The sequence below is a fragment of the Panthera pardus genome, unplaced genomic scaffold (assembly GCF_024362965.1).
Source record: "Panthera pardus isolate Hobbes unplaced genomic scaffold, ASM2436296v1 HiC_scaffold_16, whole genome shotgun sequence".
In the NCBI taxonomy this organism is placed as follows: Eukaryota; Metazoa; Chordata; class Mammalia; order Carnivora; family Felidae; genus Panthera; species Panthera pardus.
In genome coordinates, this window is record NW_026526721.1 from 91,977,833 (window position 1) to 92,005,201 (window position 27,369).

At 34.8% G+C, this 27,369-nt stretch overlaps 1 protein-coding gene across 3 annotated transcripts in view; it reads right to left on the reverse strand.

Annotated features, from left to right (window-relative positions):
* Positions 1-27,369, reverse strand: part of NLGN1 (neuroligin 1) — an 827,042-nt gene that overhangs the window by 701,421 nt on the left and 98,252 nt on the right. The window lies entirely within an intron of this gene.

Genomic DNA, 27,369 nt, shown 5'->3' on the forward strand with positions numbered 1-27,369 from the left:
TGAGCCCCACATTGGGCTCTGTGCTGAGTATGGAGACTGCTTGGGATTCCTCCCTCCCTCTCTCTCTGTCCCTCCCCCATTCATCCTCTCTCTCTCTCTCTCTCTCAAAATAAATAAACATTAAAAAAAAAAGATTCCTGGGGCACCAGGGTGGCTTATTTGGCTAAGCCTCTGACTCTTGATTTTGGCTCAGGTCATGATCTCAGGGTTCATGAGATCAAGCCCTGCATCCGGCTCTGTGCTGAGTGTGGAGACTACTTGAGATTCTCTCTCTCTCTCTCTCTCTCTCTCTCTCTCTCTCTCTCTGCCCCTCCCCCACTCATGCTCTCTCTCTCACAAAGCAAATAAATAAACTTTAAAAAAAAAGCTTGCCAAAGAGAAATTTACAACAAATTGCAATACTGTATAGAAAGATACCATGGATAAGTTCAATTGAGATATTAAAAGTCAAATCTTGACTGAGCCAACAACAGGATTCAGGACTCCTTACCAGCTTTCAGAGTCTAACTCAAGTGACAGATCCTCACAATCTCCTCATCACCTTCTGCATTTTGAATACCATCATCTGCCAGTAACATGCGGAATTTATCATTGAGGTAGAAGATAAGGTTATGTCACCAATAATGGCCCACTGGGAAAGGTTAGCTTTTAGGAAAGACAATGTTACTGACCTCCATAGTAGAGTAAACAATGTTGGTAACTTGCAGGCAGAGGAAATATGAAATAATTTTCATAAATATATTCTAAATATAAGTATAAATATAAAATATATATTCAAAAATAATTTACAAAGGATTGGTTTTTCTCCAAATCCCACGGGTTAATGTTGTCAGCTGGCTAAATTTGGTTCAGAAATATGCACGGTCATCTTTCCACCAGTAATATAAGCATCATAAAGAACTGGTGCAAACAATTTTTATCACAAGCATTGCATGATTTACCATCATGCCTATAAATAATTTAATCTAATAAAAAAAGAGGAAGCATTCTTTTCATTCAGGGAGAAAGTAAATTTTAGTATAAAATGAGAAGCAACATTTTTATTAACACAGGAATATGGACCAGTAAACAGAGGGGAAAAAAAAAACCTGTATGGCTCACTGGCACTATATTAAAATAGGTATACAAAGTGAAACATATTATATATCACTTTGCTTAACCAAAATTTGAAATGTTTTCTTTTATATTTTGCTAAGTAACATTTAAAGTTTACAAGTATGCTGGAATAATATGTTAGAAAGCAGTCTTTTATTTATTCAGGAAACAGATAAGTAGAAATAAAAGAAAAATCCTTTTAAACACATAATTTATTTGAATTTACTATCTAGTCATGTGAAAGGGAGATAGTTACAGACTATTTAGTTCCATGGTGATGGTGAACATATTTTTAGTCTTCATTCATAAAATGTGGTACCTTTAATCTAATAGAAATTCAGTTAGTGGTTAAAAAAATCTCCAATGTAGAACATGTCTTATCACAAACCTTTTTCTGACATAAAAGCAACTGTGGTAGGAAGGATATAATATAGATATATATTCACAATTCTCAAGGGGTCACAATAGATCAGTGTTTTTATTAAAATTTTATTTTTAAATAATCTCTACACCCAATGTGGGGCTTGAACTTATAGTCCCAAGATCAAGAGTTGCATACTCTACCAACTGAGCCAGCCAGGAACCCTTAGTGTTTTTCAAACTGTAATGTATGACATTACATGAAATAAATCTAATGGGATGTGGCCAGCTATTTCTTAATGGTACACAGCAGAAGAAAAAAGAATATAATATATTGGAGGGCACTGCAGATAGTAAAGTAACAAACATTTAATAAAATCTCTACATCATATCATTTACATACACATACAAGTATGCATATATATATATTATATATGTATATATATGTATACACACATGTATCAGTATGTTGTTATATACTAGATCCTAATATAAAATAATACATTTTTGTAGGCCTGGTAAAAAAAATTTTTTTTGAAAACTGCTTCAATAAATAATATTAAAGCCCAGTCTTTAATCAACAATATTAAATCATATATTATACTTTTTTTCAGAGAATTGTCTTTAAATTAACTGATCATCATTAGCTTTACAGTTAGATTGTATTACATATCATATTAAATCTATAATCAACACAGAACCATCACATGATCTAGAAAGAAAAATTTAGGTTTACTTGAATTTCCTCAATACTTTCTCTTTTGCTTTTTTATTACATTAAAGCATGCAAAAATTTGAAAGTCTAGCTAATATAGGAATCATTTAAGAATTTTATATATATTTTTATATCCTAGCTTGACATAGTCAAATGTGCACAAAGCTTCCTTGATATACTGACCAGACAATTAATTTTAGAGAAGCAGTATATATCTACAGCTCCCATTTGATAAGGTGATGTTATGGGATCCAGAGAAACATCGGGAACAAGATGGTTGCAGATGTTGAGTGAGGGGCCAAAGGTGTTTCTGGTGGGCATTATTTTGGAAAAAGGAAAAATAGAAACAATTTCAAAGAACTTTATGAGTGTTGGAGAAAACAGTAAATGAGTAAGTTAATAAATTAAAGAATTACTATAGTAGAGGAAATGACTGGGGAGAAGGACTACACTATCCCTACTCCCGGGGATAGAGCTTTTGGGAAAAAAAATTAAAATGTGTTCAGGTTTTGTTTTTATAAGCCATTCAAAGGAAACATCTGCTGTCCTTACCAAGACTTCTGTCTCTGCCCTCTGTAACAGAAATCATGCTCCTTCTTGCTGGCCTGGAATTATAATCAGACCACCTTCATTTTATATAGACCCCAAGAGAGTACTAACAACTTTTGACTACTGATAGTCTGGGAAGAATTCAAACCACTAATCCATTGTCTGTAAGCACTTTATTCTCATACCAATGCCATAAACAATCTAATTCTGTAAAAGCTGACACATAATACCTAGTACGAAGAGAAGAACTTATGTTTAGTAGCAACCTGAGGAAAAATAAGTACATAAAATCAACAAGGAAGCATCAGTATGGTTCATTGGAGATCTGGGACTGCATATCTGGATATAATATTGGATAAATTGAGAAAATTGGGGCAATAATGGATCAAAAGTTATAACACAGCATTTTTGTGCATCACAGAGACCCTTTAGGGAAACCCCTGCTCAACAGTGGGTTCATTTATCAAAGGGATAATGACCCAAAAACATTCTTTTGGAGACAGCGTGGAAACTATCTCCTTTTTAAAAGAAAGGCACCTGTGGAACTAATTAGGATGAAGTACTTCTTTCATAGTATGGGCTATAATCCTGTTGAGTGAATAAAAGATTTACAAGACTATAGTTCAGAACAAGAGAGAACGCAAATGACAGCTGATGGCAGGTGGCTTCTGGTATGAAAATAAGAATATTTGGAAAGATTCAGACTGATATTCACTGAGATATTCACAAGAGAAAATACTAATTGTACCCAAGAACAATTTAAATAATTCAAGTCACTCTAGCCCCAAATTCAATTAACTAGTGCCCCAAAGTAGGTAAGCCTCTCCTGAATGCATATCTTATTATAGATTCAGGGAAAAGTTCTGAAAAGATAGTTCCCTCCAAGGAGTAAGCAAGGGGCTTACGCTAAAAGGTTACATTTTTACTTTATACCTTTTAATTTTGTACTGTTTACTCTTCTTAAAAGCATATGCATGTATTAATTTTAAAATATTATTTATAAAGAAAGAGTATTGCTCATTAAATTACAGAATGTAAGATATTTAATTATTTTCTTCATTCAAGATGCAATAATTTTTTGTTTGCCGATTTGTATGTATTGCTCAACTTTATGTGTATAAGTAAAAGAGTATGTAAAGGAATGATATTGGACATTTGTTATCACTCCATTGTGAGTTAAAAAATAATTCAGAGATTTGATAACATAACCCAACTGTCAAGGCTTATCATACCCATGCATAACACAGAGAGAAAATATAATAGAATCATACAACTGTCACCTGGTAAGAATCAGGGACCTTAGCAATCTAGTGAAATCTAACTTATTTACATTTTCTTTTTATTGTTAGTCTTGTAAGAAGGCCTCAAATTTTAGTTAAAATCAATCTATTTATCAATCTAGTTTAATCTCTATTCTTCCCTGGCAGGGCTTCAGAGAAAGCTAATTCTCATAATACTTCCTTAGTTATAAGTCTCCTGGAATATACATTTGTTTCTATCTCTGCCTTAACACCACCTCCAAGACTTCTCTCCATCTTTGACACTAAAAACTTTGCAGAGCCATCAATGACCATTTTGTAGCAAATCTAAAAGATAACTTATACTCTATCATACATTGGTTTGTCAGGATCATGTCACATTCTGGATTATGCCCTCCCTCCCTCCTGCGTCTCTTTCTTTCCTCGGTTCTGTGACAGTGCTCCTTCCTGGTCTTTCTCCTAACTAAGGCCTTCTAGGTTTCCCCTCTCTTGAAAGTTGGGATTCCTCAGTTTTCTCTGTAGGGACCCTTTCCCTTTTCACTTTAGTCTGTCTCTGGATTGTGTCATGAACTCTAGGGTGTCATTTGCTACCTACATACTGAAAATTTCCAAGTCTATATATCTAGGTCAAATCTTTTTTTAAACCTATTTTTCTGACTGCCTACTACATACCTCTATCTGGATGTTCCATAACTACTTCAAACTCAATATACCTCAACCTTGCCTCAAGGGATTTCTTCAAACCCAATCCTTTCCATGTATTCCTTTTTTTCAGAGAATGGTACTGATAACCACTTTAGTGCCCAAGAAAATATGGTGCTTCTTGAGTCCTTTTTCCTCATCCATTATAACCAATAAATTACTAGAATGTACAAATTCTATGACACCTACTTTTTTCTTTGTACTCATTGCCACTTCCTTATCTCTTACACAAATAAATGATAGCCCTCTGTCTCCCTGCCCTCCTTTGCCGCTTCTCTCTAAATCATTCTCCACACAGCAACCAGAGTAATAAACACGCATACACAAAATCATGGCACTTTCCTACTTAAATCAAATAAGTGTCCCCTATTACTTTTCAGATAAAGGCTATGTCCCTATTATGATTTAGCACATCATTATTACTTACCACACGTCACACCCAATCCAACACAATAATTCAGTCACTCAAAATCATTCTGTTACTCAATTATACCATTTTCCCACCCATACTTCGGAACTTTCCACATGTCTTTTTTCTAAACCACACACGTTTGAACTCTCGTGCCTGGTTAATTTCTGTACATCATTTAGATTTCAGCTAAGGCATTATTTCCAATGAGAGGATTACTCTGACCTCCATCTCTCCACCCAAGTCTTTTTTACTGTCACTCATCTATGTTCCCATGACAAGTAATATTTTGTTGCATTTATCACATTGTATTATAATTATCTCTTTACTTGTCTCTAAGCTTCATGTGGGCAATGACTGCATTTATTTTGTTTATCATTTTATTCCTAGCTTCTAATGTAGTGACTGGTACAGATTTGGTGCTCAATAAACATTATTAATTGCATATATAAATTAATGAATCATCACCATCAATCCTATCAATGTCTTATTCTCAGAAATCCAAGATTCTCTTACAAGAATTTCACTTATGATATCTGACTTTATTTAATCAGTTTTAGCCATGTTTCAGAACACAGGATAATAAAATATGTATGCTATCTTCTGACATACTTTCCACTCAAGGAACACTTGTCAAAGTCATCAAACATCTTCAAAACAATTATTCAAGAGCTGGTTTTATCCTAATGGATATGCTCCTAAGTATACATCAGGGGTTCATGTACTACTTTGAAAAGGCAGAATAGTACTGGGAATGAATCATTACCTTGAAGAAGCTCAAAGTTCTTTACTAAGTTGTGCCAGGGAAGCCCCACATTCAGTGACAGATTTCATTACCAGCACATCCGTTTTTGCTATCTTTGTAGAACACTGTTAAGTGTTATGCTAATAGACAAAAGTAGAAAATCAGAACATATGTTATGAAATTAGCTGGAAGCTTTACAAGAAACATTTTTTTTTTTTCTGGATGAAGAGATTGAGTTCAAAGACATAGTTGCTAACATACTAGTGTGCAAGAAAAGCAACCAATAATGGACATTTTAAACAGAATTAAGAAATCAGACGGAATTAAGCTAGGTGGTATTCTCATCTGACACACCTCAGGGTTGCAAGAGAAATAAATAAAATGCTGCAATTAAATACTGAGTTTTTCTTCAGTACATTCTTCTAGACTACCTACTGCAAATTAAGAGCTAAAGACAAGTCATCTTAGCCTGAGGGAGCAAAGTTAGAGGAAATATTTAGAACTCTAGACACAAATAACAACTATTTAGACAAACGATGTATCCTATAGTTACTGGAATGGAAAGGACAATAGACATGGAGCATGTAATGTCAACTTAGAGTATTAGTTGACATTTGTATCAATGCCATCTTTAAATTAAAGGGCAAGAGTATATAAATAACACTAGGGATTAAGACAAACTAAAAAAATGGGGGTATTGATGAGAGTCTCTAAATAGAAGACCTGAACTAGCAAAATACCTAGTAGTTCATCACTTATCCCAGGTAAAAACAAAAACAAATAACAGAGGGCTCTTCTCTGAAGAAAATATTAAAAGAAATCTCAGCATATGACATTTCCTGTCCCCCAGTATAAAGGCTGGCTTATTGATGTTCACCATAAAGAGAAAGGTAATGATCAGTTCTGCCCACATCCATAGAGCTTCTAGGAAATACCTCATTTCTAACCATTACAGGTAACCAATGATTAATGGACATTTAAGGAAAACAAGTGATGTGGAAAAAAATAAAAGATCAAATTAAGCAAACAGAAAAGTGGACTCTAAAAGAGAAAAAATTTAGAAAACAGAGTAAGATTTTTTTTAATTTTTTAATGTTTATTTATTTTTGAGAGAGAGAGACAGTGTGAGCGGGAGAGGGGCAGAGAGAGAGGGAGACACAGAATCCGAAGCAGACTCCAGGCTCTGGGCTGTCAGCACAGCTCAAATTCACGAACCGCGAGATCATGACCTAAGCCGAAGTCGAGCAACTGAGCCACTCAGGCGCCCCAAGAATAAGATTTTTTTAAATGTTTTAATTAGGGGCACCTGGGCTCAGTTGGTTAAGCATCCTACTTCGGCTCAGGTCACGATCTCCAGGTTCCCGCCCCACATCAGGCTCTACTGAAGCTTTGATAGCCTTACATTTACTTCCACATTTACACCATTAGATCAGTTCCAAACTTTTAAACTTAATAAATATTTTTACTATGATGCTACTGCTGCAAATGTAGTTTATTGCAATCTTGAGTCACATACTAGGATTATATTTCATCCCCTATAAGTCCAATTATTTCCACAAGAAAAACACCATCTTGTGTCATTTAGAATGAATTCTCCTTAAATCCTCTACCAAATGCCTTTACCATATTCCTAATTTTGTACAATTTGGAATCATTCTTTATTTTTACAGATTCTTCCTATCTCCCAGAGCCTTCTGTCCAAAGCCTTTGTTCTACTGCTAAGGCAGAGTCTAGTTATTGTAGAGAGATGGCATGTTACTGTGCTTCTAAGTCAAACCCATTCTTTCTGTGATATCATGTATTCATCTTTCTTGGTATACCCTCTTCTCACTATAGTACATCTTTAATTAACTTTCCAAGAAGGCAAGATAATAGGGGGGAAGGATCTGAGCAGGAAGCAAAGAGAAGGTTGATGGTGTGAATGAACTAGACTCTTTTTTCATAGCGGCAAGTCAACACACAATGTATAAGTAGATTTTTTTTTAAGAGAGATATCAACATATCATTTTAAAATAAACATCAGAAGAGCTAAACAGAAACTGAAGTGGTTGTCACTTGAGGGTAGAGCCTGGCAAGAGAGAGGACTTTGATAATCAACATTTGCTTTTCAATATAACTTATAATTATTTACTGATGTTCACCAAATATTCCCAGTTCTCTACCCCCCAAGAATATGGCAGGACTGCACCTCTTGGTCCCTGTGGGGCTGCATGGAAACATATTACTAGTCATGGCTAAGGACTTGTGAGTGAAAGTGGCATGTGTCACTTCTAGGTGGAAGCAATACACAATTCATCACCCTCTCTCTTTTTTTTTTTTTTCTCTGTAACATGAATCAGAAACTTTGGTGCCTAATCATCAGCCTGAGTACCAGAATGAGAATACATGTTTCAGAGCTAGGCCCCAGACAACTTATGATATGCAGCATGGTCTAGAAATCAGCCTTTGTATTATGAGCCACTGAAATTTTGGAGTTACTTGCCACTGCAGCAAAAGTTAGTTAAAGAATGCTATTTGATTTTTTTTCACATGTGCATGATTTATTTTGGTAATAAGATATTTTAAAACATCAGAAGACATGGAAAGATTCTAACTTGTCCTAAATATATAAATATAATGACTTAGTTAATGCCAAATCTATAAGCTTAATAAGATAATTTTAATTCTTTTCAACAAGGTTCTTCCTCTGAACCTCAGAACACAGAAAATTGAGCAATTATTTTCTCCATTCTCCTGGGTTGGTACATAAATGGTATCATTCTAGAGGCATAAGAGAAATTAATTCATTACATATAATAGATGTCTTAAGTCATCAGGGCTTAATTTCTTGTGGAGCCCCAGATGAGGAAATCTACTTGGACTATAGTCCCCATAAGGAATATGGTAATTCATGGAAAGACAGCTAGTCATTCTTTAACATTGCTATACCACAATAAAGCATTAAATAATTAAAACCATAATGATTAAATAAGAATTACTCTTTTGCTATGCTAATTTATATAAGGTACCGGTTCTCAAACTTCAGTGGGTCTGGAGTAGGAACCAGAAATTTGCATTTTATCAGGCACCTGAAGATATTCTGAGATAGGTAATCTTTAGACACACTAAAAATATTGCCTTAATGTTTTACTATATACACATTGAAATTGAAAAGATTGTTTACTTCAGCCCCCAAACATCAGTGAGTGATTAACTCTCTCAATAAACACAGTGATAAAAATGGAAACTAAGAGAAAGTCAAAATCACACTTCAAATAGAATTAAATCCTCATTATCAGGGATGATTAAGCATCTCAAAAATTGACAGTGATTAAAACATAGCAGGAACCTGATGAGGGTTGTGCCTAGTCATCTTTCAGAAGAATTCAGTGATTGATAAGATACCAGCTGGATCAATGGCCATCTTCCCATTCCCACAGACACATCCCAGAGAGGCAGTCAGGCTCAAGGAGGAAGGGATTCACAAAGCCAATCAAATTTCCTAAGGCCCCAACACCACTCAAACAGAGCACTCCAGGAGGCAACTTGGTTTCTATTCTCCCACCTCATAGGGGACCACTGCCTGCTGCGGCCTAGGCACAGAGCCTTGCTTTGTAAAAATTCTGAGATTAGGCTCCTCTTTTTTTTTGTCACATGACTCTGCAAATCAGTAAATCAGTTTCAGATCATAACAGTAGAACTGATGATTGTGAATATATTCCCAGTTCTATTAAAACTCATCTATGCATACCCTTGGCTATATTAAAATCTTGCCATATTTTGAAACTTAAAAAATGCCATAACCATTTGATCTTCTGGGTTTTTTTCTGGTTATTTTGATGACATAAAACTAAAGGCTAGCAATGATTGCTGGAGAAACACTACTGAAATGTGAACAAATATTAAAAATGATGTATATGAAGTCACTATTGAAAACTGATCTTGTCCATCATCACCAAAAGTGAGTCCACATCTGTGGTGACTGTCCATACTGGCTTACCATTCACTCCAGTTTGGGCCTCTCATAACTTTGGTAACCTAAATACAATCCTATTTACATATCTCCCCTTCATTTTATATCTCATTAAGACACAAAGCACCCTCCTCAGTCCTGTCATTTGGAGCCTGATGTTCAAATACGGTAGAGAACAAGATTGGCTTTTGGTAGAAAGACAGAATACACACTGTTTAATAAGTTTTAAGTTTCACTGAGCTGCTGGGTCTCAAAGTCAAACTTATCAAGTAGCCACTGAAAAAAGTAATGTTGAATGTAATACACATTTTTCACTATGCCAAAACGTGCCTGTGTATGATAAATTTTCCATGGGTGAGCAGTCTTTTCCATATTAGTAACACTAAACTTTATACCTGATTATATTTCCACTTTACTTTGGTGTAAAGAAGATTAGCATTAAATTTACAGTCTTTTCCCACTCACTGCCTAGGATCTTATGATTTGCATCTTTGTAATTAAACCATAACCCTGATATCTATTTTTTCTACCCTTATTTTTCCTTTACTCTAATCTTTTTCATCTGTTCATTGTTATTTTGTTAAATGGTATGTATTTTTATGAGATACCTCAAAACAGAGACAAGCTAAAAAAAAGTGTAAGTAATAGGTAGGCAATAAATGAAGAAGAAAGAGAGATAGAAGGGGAAATGGTATCTTTCATGTAGATGAGCCATGAGGGAAATTCAAGATGGTGGCATTGCAGTTTAGAAAGTAGCTCCTGCCCAGCTGAAACAGAACTTCTTACCATGTCCTGAGATTGGTCTTTTTTTTTTCACTAAGATAGTGGGAGAGAGAAGTATTACTTTCTGTAGTGTTTAAGTTATGAATGCTTTGATACTTTCAGTTCTTATGAGTAACATAAGAGTTGCCTACTGATAAAAATATTAGTGGTTAAGAAAATTTGAATTTATTTATTAATCAAGTAAAAGCATGAATCAAAGCACTTTGCTGAGTATTCAGGGGTGGAGAGTTCCACAGGACGTGGGTAGGATGAAGGCAGGAAATGAGGACAGTGGTTCAGAATTTGAGTTTTAGATAGAGGCAACTTGGATTTGAATCCTTCCTATTGGTGTCACATTGGGTACTCACTGTTTTAGCCTCAATTTCCTTTTTCTATAAAACAGGAATAACTTTGTGTCCTTTAGAGATTTACTTGAGATGAAGGCCTTAGAGAACTTAGTACAGAATATGTTTTCCATTCACTTTTGCTTTTTATTTATGACAGCTCCTTTCCTAAAAAACTTGAGATTTATAGAGCAATTAAGTCATGTATTCAAGACTATAGTTGACGGGCATATGTAATAAATACCATGATGGTGGCATATGCAAAGTGTTATGGGGGTAAGAGAAACAAGAGAAAAATGATCAAAGTCAGAGACCCCAGCTGTAGGGTCAGCTTGAAGAAAAGCCTGTAGTTATTTGAATGAAAGGCTACCTAATGTGTTTGAAAACACGTAGCAAAGCTATATCAAGAATTGGGTTGAAGTACAAATTGGAATAGACCGTACAATGTCAAGGTAAAATGAAAATGCTATCAAGAAGAAACTAATAATGAGAACACTGCTTTTGCAAAGGAATCATTCTGTGAAAAGTAACATGCTCGTTATGTTGCCACCAATTAGGATATGTAGCTACATTATAGTTCTTCTCATAACAACTAGCATTCAGTATAGAATTAATATGTTCCAGAAGTCTTTTAGATACATAATAATCAAGCAAGATAAGAATTATCCCCATTTTCCAGAGCAGAAGATGAGGTTTAATAAGCTTAAATACTTTGATTAAAGTCACTTAGTAAATAATGGCATGGAGATGCTTCCTGGCTACAAAGTCCATGTTCCAAAGCCTGTGCCCTTCTCACTATCATCTTTAGCCTCTCTATATAAGTGCATCTTACAGGATCTTTTTTAATGACTGTGTCACAAATGTGGTTTGATTGTTTACATGAAGAGTGAGCCCTTCACATAGGATTTTACATTAATTCTCTGAACAAGTCAAAATGTGAATTTGAATAAATAAGAATACAGGCTTTATCTTCCAGAGAAGCAAGTGACACCAATACCAGCAGTGTCTTATATAAGGAGTGGTTGCCCCCACACTTATGGGGTAACAACTAACTCAGTATTTTCTTTTCTACTAGTGACTATAGCTCTTGACAGTGTGTTAATTGTTTCGAAGTCTCTGCTAAACTGGGAGCACATCTCTGTAGCATTCTGAAAAATAAAAGGTCCTTCAGTTTAAAGGGAGAAAAAAAAAACAGAAAAACAAAACAATGTATAAGCAAAGAGAATAAGTGATAACCTTCCAGTGTTTGCTTTTCTAAATTTTCAAATACATATTTAATTTGAACTATAACAATTTTACATGACTTGTCCAACAACGACTATGCTCTAATCAGAAACTGAAAATAATTAAAGCTACCTCTAAAGATTAGCTAACAATTATCATTATTCTATAAAAAATAATGGCAGAGTTGCCAATATAGCATTTCCAAATAGCCAACTATAGGAAAACAGATATTGAGGCCACTTTGCAAGTAAGAGACTATTAGAAATGAGAAAAAACATCAGAAAGAACTTTTCAAAAGATCGTGTAGTATTTATTAGTACCATTCATTGTGTTTTTGACTCTCCATCTTCTGGACACACTTTCTGATGCTATTGTTACCGTGTTGTACCCTGTGACTTTTGCTGGTCAGTGAATCAGAGTATATATGTAAAATGTCATTTCCAAGCTAGATAGAACATTTCATTATTTGTTCAAGACCCTCACAGTTCTCTTTCCCTCGATTCCACTGACTGGTTGACTTGGACAGTGGCTGCTCCATCAAGCTGGGTTCAAAAGTGACAGAATATAGAACACAAATTTCAGTCAGCCAGCAACAGACATGGAACATGAGGGAAACTTAGACCTTTGTAGCTGTAAGTCACTAAGATTTTGTGGTGTGACTGTAGTAAATCCTAGCCCAGCACTGTCCAAGAAAAAAAAAAAAAACATGATCCACATATGAAATTTTATGTTATTTTTTTTTAATGTTCATTTATTTTTGAGAGAGAGAGAGAGCACGCACATGAGCAAGAGTGGGCAGGGTAGTGGCAAAGAGACAGGGAGACAGGATCTGAAGTGGGCTCTGTGCTAAGAGCAGAGGGCCAGACACGGGGCTCAAACTCGCAAACCATCAGATCATAACCTGAGCCAAAGTCGGACATCCAACTGACTGAGCCACCCAGGTGCCCCTGAAATTTTAAGATTTGTATTAGCCACATTTAAAAATGAAAAAGAAACAGGTGAAATTAATCACAGTCGTATTTAAAGTGCTCAATAGCCACAAATGGCCAGTGGCTACTATATTGGACAGAGCAGATTTTGCTTATTATGGTGATACAGACAATATATAGTATTTAATTAATCACTAAGATTTCATCAAGAAGCACACATATATACAGTAGGACAAATGGCTTAGAAATTGGAGAAAGTTGATAAATTATTTGTTTTAACATGGCAACAATCTATTCTAGTGGATATGTCCTCTGGGCAATGGGAAAATACAGAACAAAGAAAGCACAGAACTTTTGGAATATAAATGTAGTTCCAATTATCCTTCACTTTGCTAGTCTCTGCAAATAGAATAGAGGGCTCAGCTATACCTTGAAAAATCTACAGTTGGTCCTCAAGAGACCAAATAATATAAATGATTTTTTAAAACACTTTGAAAGACATATCTGAAAGACATGACATCAAACATCTAGCACTCATAGGTCCTAGAGCTAAGAAAAAAATATAAGCAATGAATAGAGTTTTGAATATACCTAAAGTAATCAAGAGTAAAAGAAATACAAGAACAGAGTGAAATCTTTGGGTTTTTAACAAGAAATAATTATTAGTGACATTTGGAAGTATGGCTTTGGTGAACTCATGAGTTAAGGGACCAATAAAGAAAATTCAAAAGATATCTAGTGAAGAGCAAATTCAAGCAATGAATGAAAGGCAATAGTAATAGTAGGAGTAGAAATACACTTCTGTAAAATAGAGCTCCATTTCAGCTGAAGAGCCCAGGGAAACTTAATAAGAGAAAACAGCCATTTGTGGGTCTGTGTGAAGCTAATAATGAAATGCGGGATTTTACAAGGAGATGAGTGGCATGAGGGCAAAAAAGAGCAAAGGACTTAGACAAGGATCAAATACCCTATCTGGAGGCTTAAAGGAATAAAATGTAAGGCAGAGCTTTAGATTGGCTGCCAATCAAAGACAAAATCTTTGATCTATTGAGAATTACATGTTTAAATAATTGGTTACCTCGACTTTGAATGAAAGAAGGCATGGGATTTATAGGTAGTTGTAAGTTTAGCGGGAATAAAGGAAATGAGAACTTGACTGACTAATAACATGATTTCTACAGAAATAGGTATGTATTTTTTTCACACAGGTAAAAATGAATAAAATTCTTAGGGAAAATAAAAATGAATCAAAATCAAGTTTATCGTATGAACTAGAAATAACTCAAAAAGGAAGAAAACTTTAAAAAAATTGAATTTTTTCTTAAAATTGAATACCATAAATGCCTGTGACTTTAAACATTTCAGAGAATGAGCAATAATATGAAATTTCAGAGAGTTTTTAGAACGCCTGTCACAGTACCATGTTATTGTGCTTATATACTGTTTTTCTAAGTTTATACCAAACCAAAATTCTTGAAAAAATCAAGTTCTGCAAGCACTACGCCCCTATATATTCCCCACAAATATCTCTTGATGTTAAGATGTTTAGAAAAATTTATGGAATGTATGTAGGTTTCAAAATTGTCACTATAGTTTAATATATAATTTTTCTAATATGTAACAGTATATGTTAAAAGTAAAGAGCAATGTAAGTCACAGAATTCCAAAAACAACAGCAAGGATTTTGGAAGAAAAAAAAAAAGTATTTTGAAAGTTTCAAAAACCTGGAGAACTGGAAGGTTGTGTCAATTAAAGCAAAGCCCAAGATAATAAAAAATACTTTAAGAAACCTAATTTTTCAAAAAGAGCATCAAGCAGTGAAAAGAATTTCAACTAAACCAAAGAATATTTTAAATATAATTATACAGTAAGCAAATGACAAAAGTGATGACGTGTAAAGAAATAGTCTATGAAATAATTGTTTAGACCCTATCTCCAGAATTAAAGCAAAAGACCAGGCTTTTGCTTATCATCAAATCAGATTTATGAGTAGAAACATGAGAAATTAAAGAACCAGCAGATTAACACCTTAAGTGATAATTAACTCAGTAATGTTTTCTTTGCTGATAAAAGACCAACACTAACAGCTCTTAGTCAAAAGTGCCAAATTAAGTAAAGATGATAGAAATTCTTCATTCATTGAGATGGTTAATATCTGGAAATAATCCTACTGAACTCACCTCTGGAAATTACCCTTACAAATAGCTTTTGTGTGTGAGGGTAATATCTACTACTGCCCAGGCGAGAAGATGTCTCCCTTAGGTAAGTTTAGCTTCTTCCATTCATCCCTCTTCCTTATCCAGGACGACAGTACATTGTCCTTTATTCCTTCCTCTCTTTCATGACCCCGCATGGACGTGTGGAGCTAGATCAGAATGAGGGGTTGGCTCTAGGCACAGAGGGAGAGAGGTAGTATGGGTCTGGGAGTCAAACAGGACTGGGCTTAAATTTTTCCAGATCCACCACCTAGTAGCAAGTTGTTTAACCTATATGATACTTACATTCCCCATTTACCAAGTGAGGATGATAATACCTGCCTCACAGAGTGATGGTGAGAATTAGAGCTAACAATTCAGATAGAGTGCCTACCACATCTTGGCATGTAGAAAGTATTCAACTAGTTAATTTCATTCTGAAGATCTGAGTCTAAATCCTGTTCTGCCACTAGAAGCTCTGGGGCTCAATTCCTGATGATATAGTACCTACCTCATAAAATTACTGTGAGGACTAAATAAGTTAAAATATGTAAAGCACTTAGAATAGTGACAAGCAAATAATAAATGCCACGTAAGTGTTATCATTATTATTACTAGGCTCAGAGTATCTAAGTGAGCTGGGAGTTTCTGGAAATAGCAAAGCCCTAATGTATAGACTTTGTATATGTAACATAGAGGCCAAGCTTTCTATGAAAACAGACACAACTAGGATGATTAGAAACGGGCTAAGAATGAATGACCTTAAAAATTAGTACAGAATAAAAGACCAGCCCATAGGACAGTGCTGATTCTAGGCTTCACCACCTTTTTTGACAGTCACTGCTACATGGAGGTGTCCAATGCTTATAGGCACATCATAGCCACAAGAAGAATTGGGTTCTTACGGATGCAATTTGTGAGGATGAAAGGCTAGTCCCCAGGGAGATCTTACACACTTCTCTGAGTTCCCATAAGTCTCACATTGGCAAGTCATACATGGGACTGTGATATCAGAAGGCATCACTTCAAGTATGTGGTGTTGTGCTTGATGCTTCTGTTCTCTCACTATATTTCAGAACCAGGCAGGCATGGGTTCTAGTCCTGGCTCTGTCATTTACCAAATTTGTGACCTAAGCATATTCTATAGTGTATCTGATGCTTCACTTATGAAATACCTGTCTCCCAGGGTTGCTGTAAAGTTTGGGGATATTATACATAGGAATGTCTGACATGCATTCAGCAAGTGGTCATTAAGCACCAGCTACACAGTCGCCTTATCTGATTTCTTTCTTTGTCTCACACCATCAGAATGTGTTTATTCTCAATGGTCTCTCTTTATGTAGTGGAGTAATTCTTATCCCTCTCTGGGCTAAATATCCATGATGCGCTAAGACCTCCTTAGGCTCTTGCATACATTGATATCTACTGTGACTTTTTACATCCTGGTTGCTTCTAGTCCAATCTCTCTATTCCTAGCTCTCAGGCTAGAGAAGGATGCTATCAACTAAGGTGGCCATATAAATGAAATGAGTCTTAAGTTTCCTTGCAGCCTTTATATTCAATAATCCTAGTAAACTTAGTTCTATAAAAGCTTACACTTTAAATTCAAGTTGACACTTCTCCTAGGTATGGGTTACCTGAAACTATCTCTTGGCTTTGTTTCCTAGGAAACTACATCCAGTTGGTGTTCCATGTATATTTCACATCAAACTTTCAGTCTCTAGCATGTCATCATGATTTGAGAATATCCCATGGGCCACCCTCTGTTCTGCATTTCTTTCCTTCCATTTCTCATGCCAAATTTAAACTTGCCCTTCCAAACCAGATCATTTGTCACCACCTGTGATGCCCTCCCCAACTCCCTCAAACATTCCAGGTCCCTGAATTTCCTAGGTTGCAATCAGGTAAAAAAAACTGACCACACTGTATTATGATTTGTTGAATGTTTTTCTCACAATCGGCTATGTGTTGGGATTTGAAGATAGGAATAATGTCCTACTCATTTTCTTAACCCCAATGCACACTACCTTCCTCTAGCATGAGCTTTTAAAATGCTTTGTAATTAAATAGATTATCACATCCCTTCAGTGAAATGACCAAGTTTAGTAACAATAAGGTCCCACATTTGCTCATTCCCATCTCAACATAATTTTGTATCTATTCCTATCATATAAGTCTAAGTACAAACAATTCAGCAGCATATCAGAAGACCGAGTAAGATTTGTTCCCAGAAATGTAAGGAAATTTAAATATTAAAAAAGTATCTGTATGGGGCACCTCCTGAGTTGGAGGCTCAGTCAGGTGAGCGTCCAATTTTGGTTCAGGTCATCATCCCATGGATCGTGGGTTTGAGCCCTGCCTTGGGCTCTGTGCTGACAGCTCAGAGCCTGGAGCCTGCTTTGAATGTATCCCTCTCTCTCTCTGCCCCTCCCCAGCTCGTGCTCTGTCTCTCAAAATAAATAAACATTAACAAAAATTGTTTAAAGTATCTGTGTAATTTATCATAATAATAGATCTAAAGTTAAAAAAATCATATGATTACTCATTATTAAGTACAGAGACATTAAATTGTATAGTATACTACATTTTATATAAACCCAAATCCATTCTTGATGGATTCTTGATGAATTACAATTCATATTTTATTAGTATGATAAAATATATTTGCCTAAAATCATAAGCCCACAACACATGTTTAATAAGTTTACACTAGACACATCCCCATTAATGTTATAAACAAGACAGCAATGTCCACTCTTACACATAATTTTTGTCATAGGTAAGGAGGTACTATCCAACGCAATTAGATAAGGAAAAAAATACAAGTTGGAAGGAAGGTGGTGAACATATCATTTGATACTAATATAATTATTTTGTGTGGAAACCCAAAGATAATTAATGACAGTGAAAAATTAATTATAGATATCAATACCTTCAATACATGCATGCACACAAAAAAAACCCTAGTTATGTTGAATAATGAAAGAAAATACTCCATTAAATGACAACAAAACACCAAAAATCTAGGAATAAATTATAAGAAACATGTAAGTTCTATATAAGGAAAAAAATTCTAAACCTCTGAGGAACAAATAAAACTATAAGGAATAGAAGCTATATTTTTGCCAAGGAAGATACACATTCATTAAGTTGTTAGTATTCTGTAAATTAATCAATGCAATAAATGTACTTTAATAAAAATATTCAACAGAATATTTTAAAGCACATAGACTATTCTAAAGACAACACAGAATAATCATCATGACTAGCTAGTAAAAAATAAAGAGTAATGAGAAAGAACTATCTTTACCATAATGATATCAAAATATAAGACTATAATAATTAAAAGACTGATGTCTTGGTGGGGAAGTAGAAAGGAAGAGGAATCAAGTCAAATTGAATTGAAACCTTATAATAAACCACAGATGAAAACTTAGCAAATGATCAGTGACATATATGAAAAGAATGGCATTTCAAGTCGGTGAAAAAAATATGTATCATACAATGAATAGTATTGTGACAATCTGGGAAACTATCTGAAAAAAAGTTGGAGGGGCACCTGGGTGGCTCAGTTGGTTGGGCATCCAACTATGGCTTAGGTTGTGATCTCACGGTTTGTGGATTTGAGCCCTGTGTCTGGCTCTGTGTCGACAGCTCAGAGCCTGGAGCCTGCTTTAGATTCTGTGTCTCCCTCTCTCTCTGCCCCTCTCCTGCTTGTGCTCTGTCTCTGTCTCTCTCAAAAATAAATAAACATTAAAAAATTTTTTCTTTGAAAAAAGTTGGATATAACTTAATATTTTATGACAAAATAAAGTTCTGCTGAATCAAATAAGAGATGTCTAAATAAATAAATAAAGCAGCAAAAAATTTTTAAAACATAATTTATAATAAGGAATGACTGTCTGAATTATACAAAACTCAGAGGCAATAAAATAAAAACTGCTAAATATGACCTCATAGAATTAAAAGATTTTCCAAAGGGAAAAAAGCTCCATGAACAAAGTCAGAAATTAAAGATAAATGGGGGACATATTTTCAACTCATATCACAGACAATGCACATACATATCTGTATATGTTTGTGACATGCAACTATAACTCTATAACTATATATACAAAACTATAACTCTAGATACAAACATATATAATAATTACAGTTATAGTTGTAAATTCCTAAATATAATTATATGTTATATATGTAAATATTTGTAGCAATATGTAACTTTGATGTAAATCATCATAAGACCCACTCCACTAAAAAATATTGAGCAAAACATATGGACTATTTATAAAAAAAAATACACAACATATGGCTCTTAAACATAGAAAAGGACACTGCATCTCAGTCATATTAGCAGAAATTTAAATTAAAACTAAAATGAGACATTTTTAACCCATTACTTTGACAAAAATAAACTTGTCTGGCAACATATCGCATTGGTGGCAATGCCTACAAAGGTAGTCGAAAATGCAGCTGGTGGGAATGTAACTAGTACAGCTTCAAAGAAAGGCAGCTTAGTAAGATATTTCAAGATTAAAAATATATCTGCCCTTTGATTGGGCGCGTGGGTAGCTCAGTCGTTTAAGTGTCTGACTTCGGCTCAGGTCATGATCTCGCGGTTTGTGAGTTCGAGCCCCGAGTCGGGCTCTGTGCTGACAGCTCAGAACTTGGATCCTGCTTCGGATTCTGTGTCTCCCTTGCTCCCTGGCCCTTTCCCTCTCAAGCTCTGTCTGTCTGTCTCTCTTTCTCTCTCTCTCTCTTTCTCAAAAAAAAAAAAAATAAACATTTAAAAAAATTAATATATATATATACACACATATATATATGTCCTTTGATTTAACATTTCTACGTTTAAGTATTATTTATTTTTCATGTGAGTAAAATGATGCTTATATAGGGTATACATTGTGGTGTTCTTCGTTATTACAAAATTGCCCGTCAGTGTGGAGCAGATTAAATAAAATATGGCCCATCCACATAAGGGAACTCCATGAGGTTTAAAAAGAAAAATGTAATGCTATATTACTAATGAGGACATGATAGATAGGTAGGATAGATAGATAACTGCAGGAGCAAAATGTAAAAGAGAAAAGTATGTACTATGCTGCTGGCTCTAAAATACATTTTTAAAATTAACACATATAAACATATAGATGTTTATGAATAATAGGAAAAAGAAAAAGAAAACTGATCATAGTGATTATCCTCAACATTGGGGAAAAGGATGGTTGGGTGACAGGAAACACAGATTAACTTTTTGCTATACATTCTGGGGTACTTTTGCTTTTTTTTTTCAATATATGAAGTTTATTGCCAAATTGGTTTCCGTACAACACCCAGTGCTCATCCCAAAAGGTGCCCTCCTCTATACCCATCACCCACCCTCCCCTCCCTCCCACCCCCCATCAATCCTCAGTTTGTTCTCAGTTTTTAAGTCTCTTATGCTTTGGCTCTCTCCTACTCTAACCTCTTTTTATTTTTCCTTCCCCTCCCCCATGGGTTTCTGTTAAGTTTCTCAGGATCCACATAAGAGTGAAACCATATGGTATCTGTCTTTCTCTGTATGGCTTACTTCACTTAGCATCACACTCTCCAGTTCCATCCATGTTGCTACAAAGAGCCATATTTCATTCTTTCTCATTGCCACGTAGTACTCCATTGTGTATATAAACCACAATTTCTTTATCCATTCATCAGTTGATGTACATTTAGGCTCTTTCCACAATTTGGCTATTGTTGAGAGTGCTGCTATAAACATTGGGGCACAAGTGCCCCTATGCATCAGTACTCCTGTATCCCTTGGGTAAATTCCTAGCAGTGCTATTGCTGGGTCATAGGGTAGGTCTATTTATAATTTTTTGAGGAACCTCCACACTGTTTTCCAGAGTGGCTGCACCAATTTGCATCCCCACCAACAGTGCAAGAGGGTTCTCTGGGGTACTTTTGAATTTCGTGCCATGGATATATATTAGTTCAAGAAAATAAACAAAACATTTTAACATTTAAAATAAGAGTTATGCTTTCTCTCTAATACTTTTCTTCCTACCTCTTTCCTAAGAAACATCCTCCTGCTGTTCCCCTTCTTTCTCTTCCTTCCAAGCATCTTCATATGCAGCCTCCCCTTTCTTTCTGTTTAATTACCGCAAACCTTTGTGAGAAGAACTTGAAAAATGCAAACAAACAAATAAAATTCCCTCCAATTATTCATATTGTTTTCTGTCTATTGTTTCAGTTTTATTCCTCCATTAAGAAAATGCTTTTAACTACCTATTCCATGCCAAACACCGTGTTAGATTCCAGGGACACACAACATTGAGAAAGGTCAAGGTCTGTGTTCTCACGGACCTTGCAATTTGTGGAGGAGACAGCTAATCAGACAACTAATGGAAAGGTGTATTAGGTCGTATACTACAGAATATACAAGATGATATAGGAGTTTATAGAAGGGGCCCCTCACACACACTTTGGATGTCCATAAAGTGATTTCCAGAGAAAGTAGCATTTAAGCTACAGAAGAAAGATCACTAAGAGAGAGTTCATCATAAGAATGAGTTCCATTCAGTGAAAACAACCTGAGTGTACACTGATAGGAGAAAAAAACCCACTGTCCTTTTTGAAAGAAGATTAAAGTGGTTGAAATTTCAACAAGAGGTTATAAAGAGTTTGACAGAGGATAGATATTTGAAAGTAGAGAGACTGGAGAGAAGACCAATTAGGAGATAATGATGACAATCCCATTCAAATGTGAAATATGATGATAACACGGATTTGAAAAGACACAGGTAATTGAATATATTCAAAAAAATTTGAGGAGTTCAAATACAAAAATTGGCGATTGAATGGATATTGGAAATGAGAAAGAAAAGAAGTTAGGAATTATTCCAAATTTCTCTGCTAGAGCAACATGATATGGTGATTGACATCATGAACTAAAATAAGGAATAGAGAGAAAGGACTAAAGTTATAAGGAAAATCTTTAAACTCAATATTCTATCCACTGAGTTTAGGGTGTCTGAAAGATTTCCCAGTGGAGTTTTCTAGCAAGCTCTGGTCTGTAGCTTATGGAGGTTGACCTAAACTGAAAGTGTATGTGAAAATCCTAACGATAAAAATTGAAATTTAAGCCACAGATATGAACGTTATTGTCTCAGGAAAGTGCACAAAGGGAGAAAAGATGAATATTTAAAGTAATGTCATAAAGGGAACCATAGTCTACAAGGTAAGACAGGATAAAAGATCTGAAACAGAGGAGTAGGAGAAAAAAGTTAGAGAATAAGGAGATTGTAGCATCACAGAAAGCACAGGAAAAGAATATTTCAAAAGAAGAAAGCATCTGTATGTGTTAAATACAGTTGAGGGAACAAATAAGATAAGGACTAAAAATGACCTCATTGGATTTAGAACAAGCAATTTCATCAATATGTGTGCAGAATTAGTAATTGCATTTGGTTGAGGAATAAGTGAGAATGGTGAGTCCAACTAAACCTCCATAGCTCTCCTATTCTAACTCCTGCATTCATTCCTTCCTTGTTACCTCATTCAGGCACTACAAGCTGACAATGGAAGAGCAAGCACAATTATAAGGGATTAAGAGATGTCATACTAATGATAAAGGGGTTAAAACTTCAAGAAGATATATAATTCTTAATGTACATGTGAGTCAAGATACATGAGAGACAAAAACTGATAGAACTACAAAAAGAAATAGAGGAATCCAGTATTATAATTAGAGATGTAACACCCCTCTATCAAAAATGGAAAGACTCAAGGCCACCTGGGTGGCTCAGTCAGTTGATCTTCTGACTTCGGCTTAGGTCATGATATCATAGTTTGTGAGTTCAAGCCCCATGTTGGGCTCTGTGTTGACAGCTGAGAACCTAGAACCTGCTTCGGATTCTGTGTCTCCCTCTCTCTTTGCCCCTCCCCCTTTGTACTCTGTCTCTCTCTCTCTCTTTTTCCCTCAGAAATAAAATAAACATTAAGACATTTTTTAAAAAAAGAAATGGACAGATTCAGTAGGCAGATAATCAGTAAGGATACAGATGTAAACAGCACCATCAATCGACTGGATATAATTAACAGACATAGACGGTTCATCCAATAATAGTATATTACACATTTTTTCAAGATCACATGGACCATTCACCATGAGAGACTACATTCTGTGCCATAAAACACACCTTAATATATTTAAAAGAATAAAAAACATACAATGTCTGATCTCTGATCACAATAGAAATAAATAACAGAAAGATAGCTGAAAAACTTCCAAAATACTTGAAGATTAAAAAATACATCTCTAGATAAGATATGGGTCAAAGAAAAAAATCTCAAGAGAAATTTTTAAATATTTTGAACTAAATGAAAATGAAGATATAACTTATTAAAATTTATGGGATACCGTGAAAACAGAGTTTAGAGAAATTTTACAGCATTGAATACATATATTTAAAAAGAAGAAAGATTTAAAATCAATAATCTAGGCATCCCCTTAATAACTAAAAAGCAACAACAATAACAAAAAGCAAATTAAATCCAAGTAAGCATAAGAAAATAAATAATAAAATTAGAGCCAAAATCAAATAAATTCTAAACAGGAAACCAATAGAGAAAATCAACAAAACCAAAATCTGGTTCTTTGAAAAGATAAAAACTTGATAAAGGATTACTAGAAAACACTGACAACACCAAATGCTGACAAGGAAGTGGAGCAACAGGAACTCTCATTCATCGCTGGTGGGATGCAAAATGGTACAGACACTGCAAGTCAGTGGACAGTTTCTTATAAAACTAAACATATTGTATTATTGTCAACCATGCCCCTTAGCATCTACCCAAAAGAGCTAAAAACATGTCCACATTAAAACAAAAAAACCTGTATATGGATGTTTACAGCTCATACTTGTCAAAACTTGAATGTCCTTCAGTAGGTGAATGGAAAAATAAACTGTGGCACACCCAGACAACGAGAAATGAGCTACCGAGCCTTAATAAGACACGGAGGAAACTTAAATGCATATTATTAAGTCAAAGAAGCCAATCTGAAAAGGCTACATACTTATGATTCTAATGATATGACACTCTGGGAAAGGCAGAACTATAAAGATAGTAATTAGTGGCTGTCAGTGGTTGGGGTGGGAAGGGAGGAATGAATAGGGAGAGTACAGAGGGTTTAGAGTAATGAAACTGTTCTGTATGATACCATAATGGTGATATGTCAAAACAACAGAATAAACACAAGAGTGAACCTAATGCAAACTGTGGACTTTGGGTGATAATGATGTGTTAGTGTAGGTTCATTGACTATAACCAATGTACCACTGTGGTGTGGGATCTCAGTAGTGGGTGAGACTATGCATGTGTGGGGACAGACCATCAATAATGGGAAAAGCTCTGTCTGTGTGGGATCAAGGCTTATATGAGAACTCTCTGTCCTTTATGCTCAATTTTGCTATGAGCCTATAACTGCTCTAAAAATAAGATTTACTCATTAATTTAAAAAAACAGCAAAACAGCTTATCCAGCTGTAGATTTGGACACATTTTATTTAACGGAAACATAGTATTGTAAAGAAATAAGTTAGTTTTTTCTCTTCAATACACAATGATATAGGTTTGATATCAAATGATTCCCTAAATTTATCATGCATTAGTAGAACAATTATAAAACTGGTATTGTCTTAGCTCTGTTAGAATGTTAAGCTTTCCTTTATATCCAAAGCACACACAAAAGAACATTTGTCTGTGCTAGAACTGATGGCTAGATTTAAAATAATTTAGTATGGGTAAAAGCAGATCTTCGGTTCTATAAATTTGTAATAATCTATCACATATCAACTAGTAGTAACAATGCAAGTTTTATGCTTTGTCCTGGGTTCTTTCCACATTCACTTCCAGACAGGACCCACAGCATACATCCTACATATGATTTGTGAGAGGAAAAACTCTCTGTGCTCTCTCTAGGGCCTTTTCATCTCCTGCCAGGCCAGTGAACAAGATGAGTTTCTTTTTATAACGACAAGGCACAGAGATAATTCATCAACTGGAGAGCACAAACAATCCTTTATTCAGCAGAATGACAAAAGGTTATTTAGCTTCTGGCATCTACTATAGTTCTTGCAAGAACCAGGCCCAAGAGCCAATATGATAATTAATAAATTTCCAACATCTGGGCAGTAAAACAATTTTTTATGAATGTTAAACAATGCCAATGCCAAATTAAAACCTCCCCTTCTTGTATTTATCTATCTGAACTCCTCATTGTACAGCCAAATTTGCCTGTGTTCTGGCTATAAAATGGGGATAGTGATGACATAGTAGGAAGATATTACACAATTTGGGAAATCCATATTACTAAGTGTCATTTAATCATATGGACAGTGATGATATCACCCACTGAGCCTAATGGACAGTAATCCTTGCCAAGAGTAGAGTATCAAGTTAAATGATAGGTGAGTGATATGAATCATCACACTGAATAAAGGAATCAAATTTAAGAGAAGAATTGGAGTCTCAGTTTCTCTAACTGTCTTCCAGCAGCCTTTTTTAATTTTCTTTTTAAAAAAATAAAAAAATAATTTTGGTTATGTGGATATTGCTTGCATAGATCGAGAAAGGCCACTTTCAAGTCCTAAAAGCATTCATAAACTAAGAAGCACCAAATCTTAGAATCAAACTTAACAGATCATCCAGTTCAAGCCTTTTCCCCTGCCTTAGACTTCCCAACAAAAACAGTATATGATGATGACTATGGTTATGTACACTATATAATATATGCTATTAAGATTTTTAAGGAGAAATAAATGTAGGCTAAATTATTAAGGACATTTTATGAGGCAGAGTAACTGTAAATCATAAATCCTATGTAGAATATATTATAATTTATGAAAGATTCAATAGATACAAATTAAAACAACATAACCTGGAATAAAAAGTGGCTGTTTTTAATTGCATTAAAATAGATTCACAAAAAGGGGAATTTTCTTGAATGCATGAGGCCTCCCCCTTTGTTGTTTAATTAATGTGTCTATATATAAAAACATATATAATGTGTCTGTACATGAAAAATGTCCCTTTTTATTTATTTATTTTAAATAAATAAATTCACTTTGGTTGAATCTACCATTAAATATTTACCCAGAAATTATATTTTAGATCAAATTATCCAAAATGTATTGATTTTAAAGATTAGTTGTAATAAACTTGGAGTTGTGTGAAAAAAATCAGAAAATTCAGCAGTGAATGATATTTTCCAAAATGGGTTATGCAAACCCCAGGAGATTAATAGATGATGCACAGGATTTCAAGAATACCTTAATATGGTAATAAAATATATGCATATAAGCTATGATAAGAAAACATATTTGGATGTGTCACCTTAAACATGATTTACTAATGGGGTGTGTGACCAAAACAGCTTGGAAAGCAATGTTCTAGAGTGGCAAGAAGGTAGACTGGAAGGTGCACATTCCAGTAAAAGTTCTGGGTATGTGATAAAAATCCACAGACTACGAGTTGGAAGAATAATTCATTCATTCATTTCTTCATTCATTCAATGAATTTAGTTTGAACCATCTGACATTATTAGCATTTGATTATATCTGACTCTAGACAAACAGGTCCTTTATATGCAAGGACCATGTTATCTATTGCAAGGAAAACAAAGATAGTTCTGCCACCAAAAGGGCAAATAGATTTATAAAATTTGTATGGAAATAAATATAATATGTTAAACTCCCATACTACTGAGGACAGAAAGAGAATATTGAGGAATGGCACCATTTTGTGTTTATTGTTACTTTCTTTTCTGGATTGAGCCACATGACTTACCAATTTTGTGTGAATTTTCTACTACTGAAGACAATTACTACTTTGTTCATATCCAACAATTAAATGAAGGGAATGGGGGCACTTTTATTAAAGTTCCATGATCACAAAATGGCATGAGCTTTGGCAACTGAGCTAATGGATATGTGAGAGATTCAGAAAGATACTGTGAAACATGGTTTTATTAAAACCTTTTCTCAGTTGGATTTCTAAATATGTCCCCAATAATCCCATAAAACACTCTTAACATCTTACAGAAAAGTAATCTCTATAATAAAAATAAATGTCTTTTCCTAAGCCATTC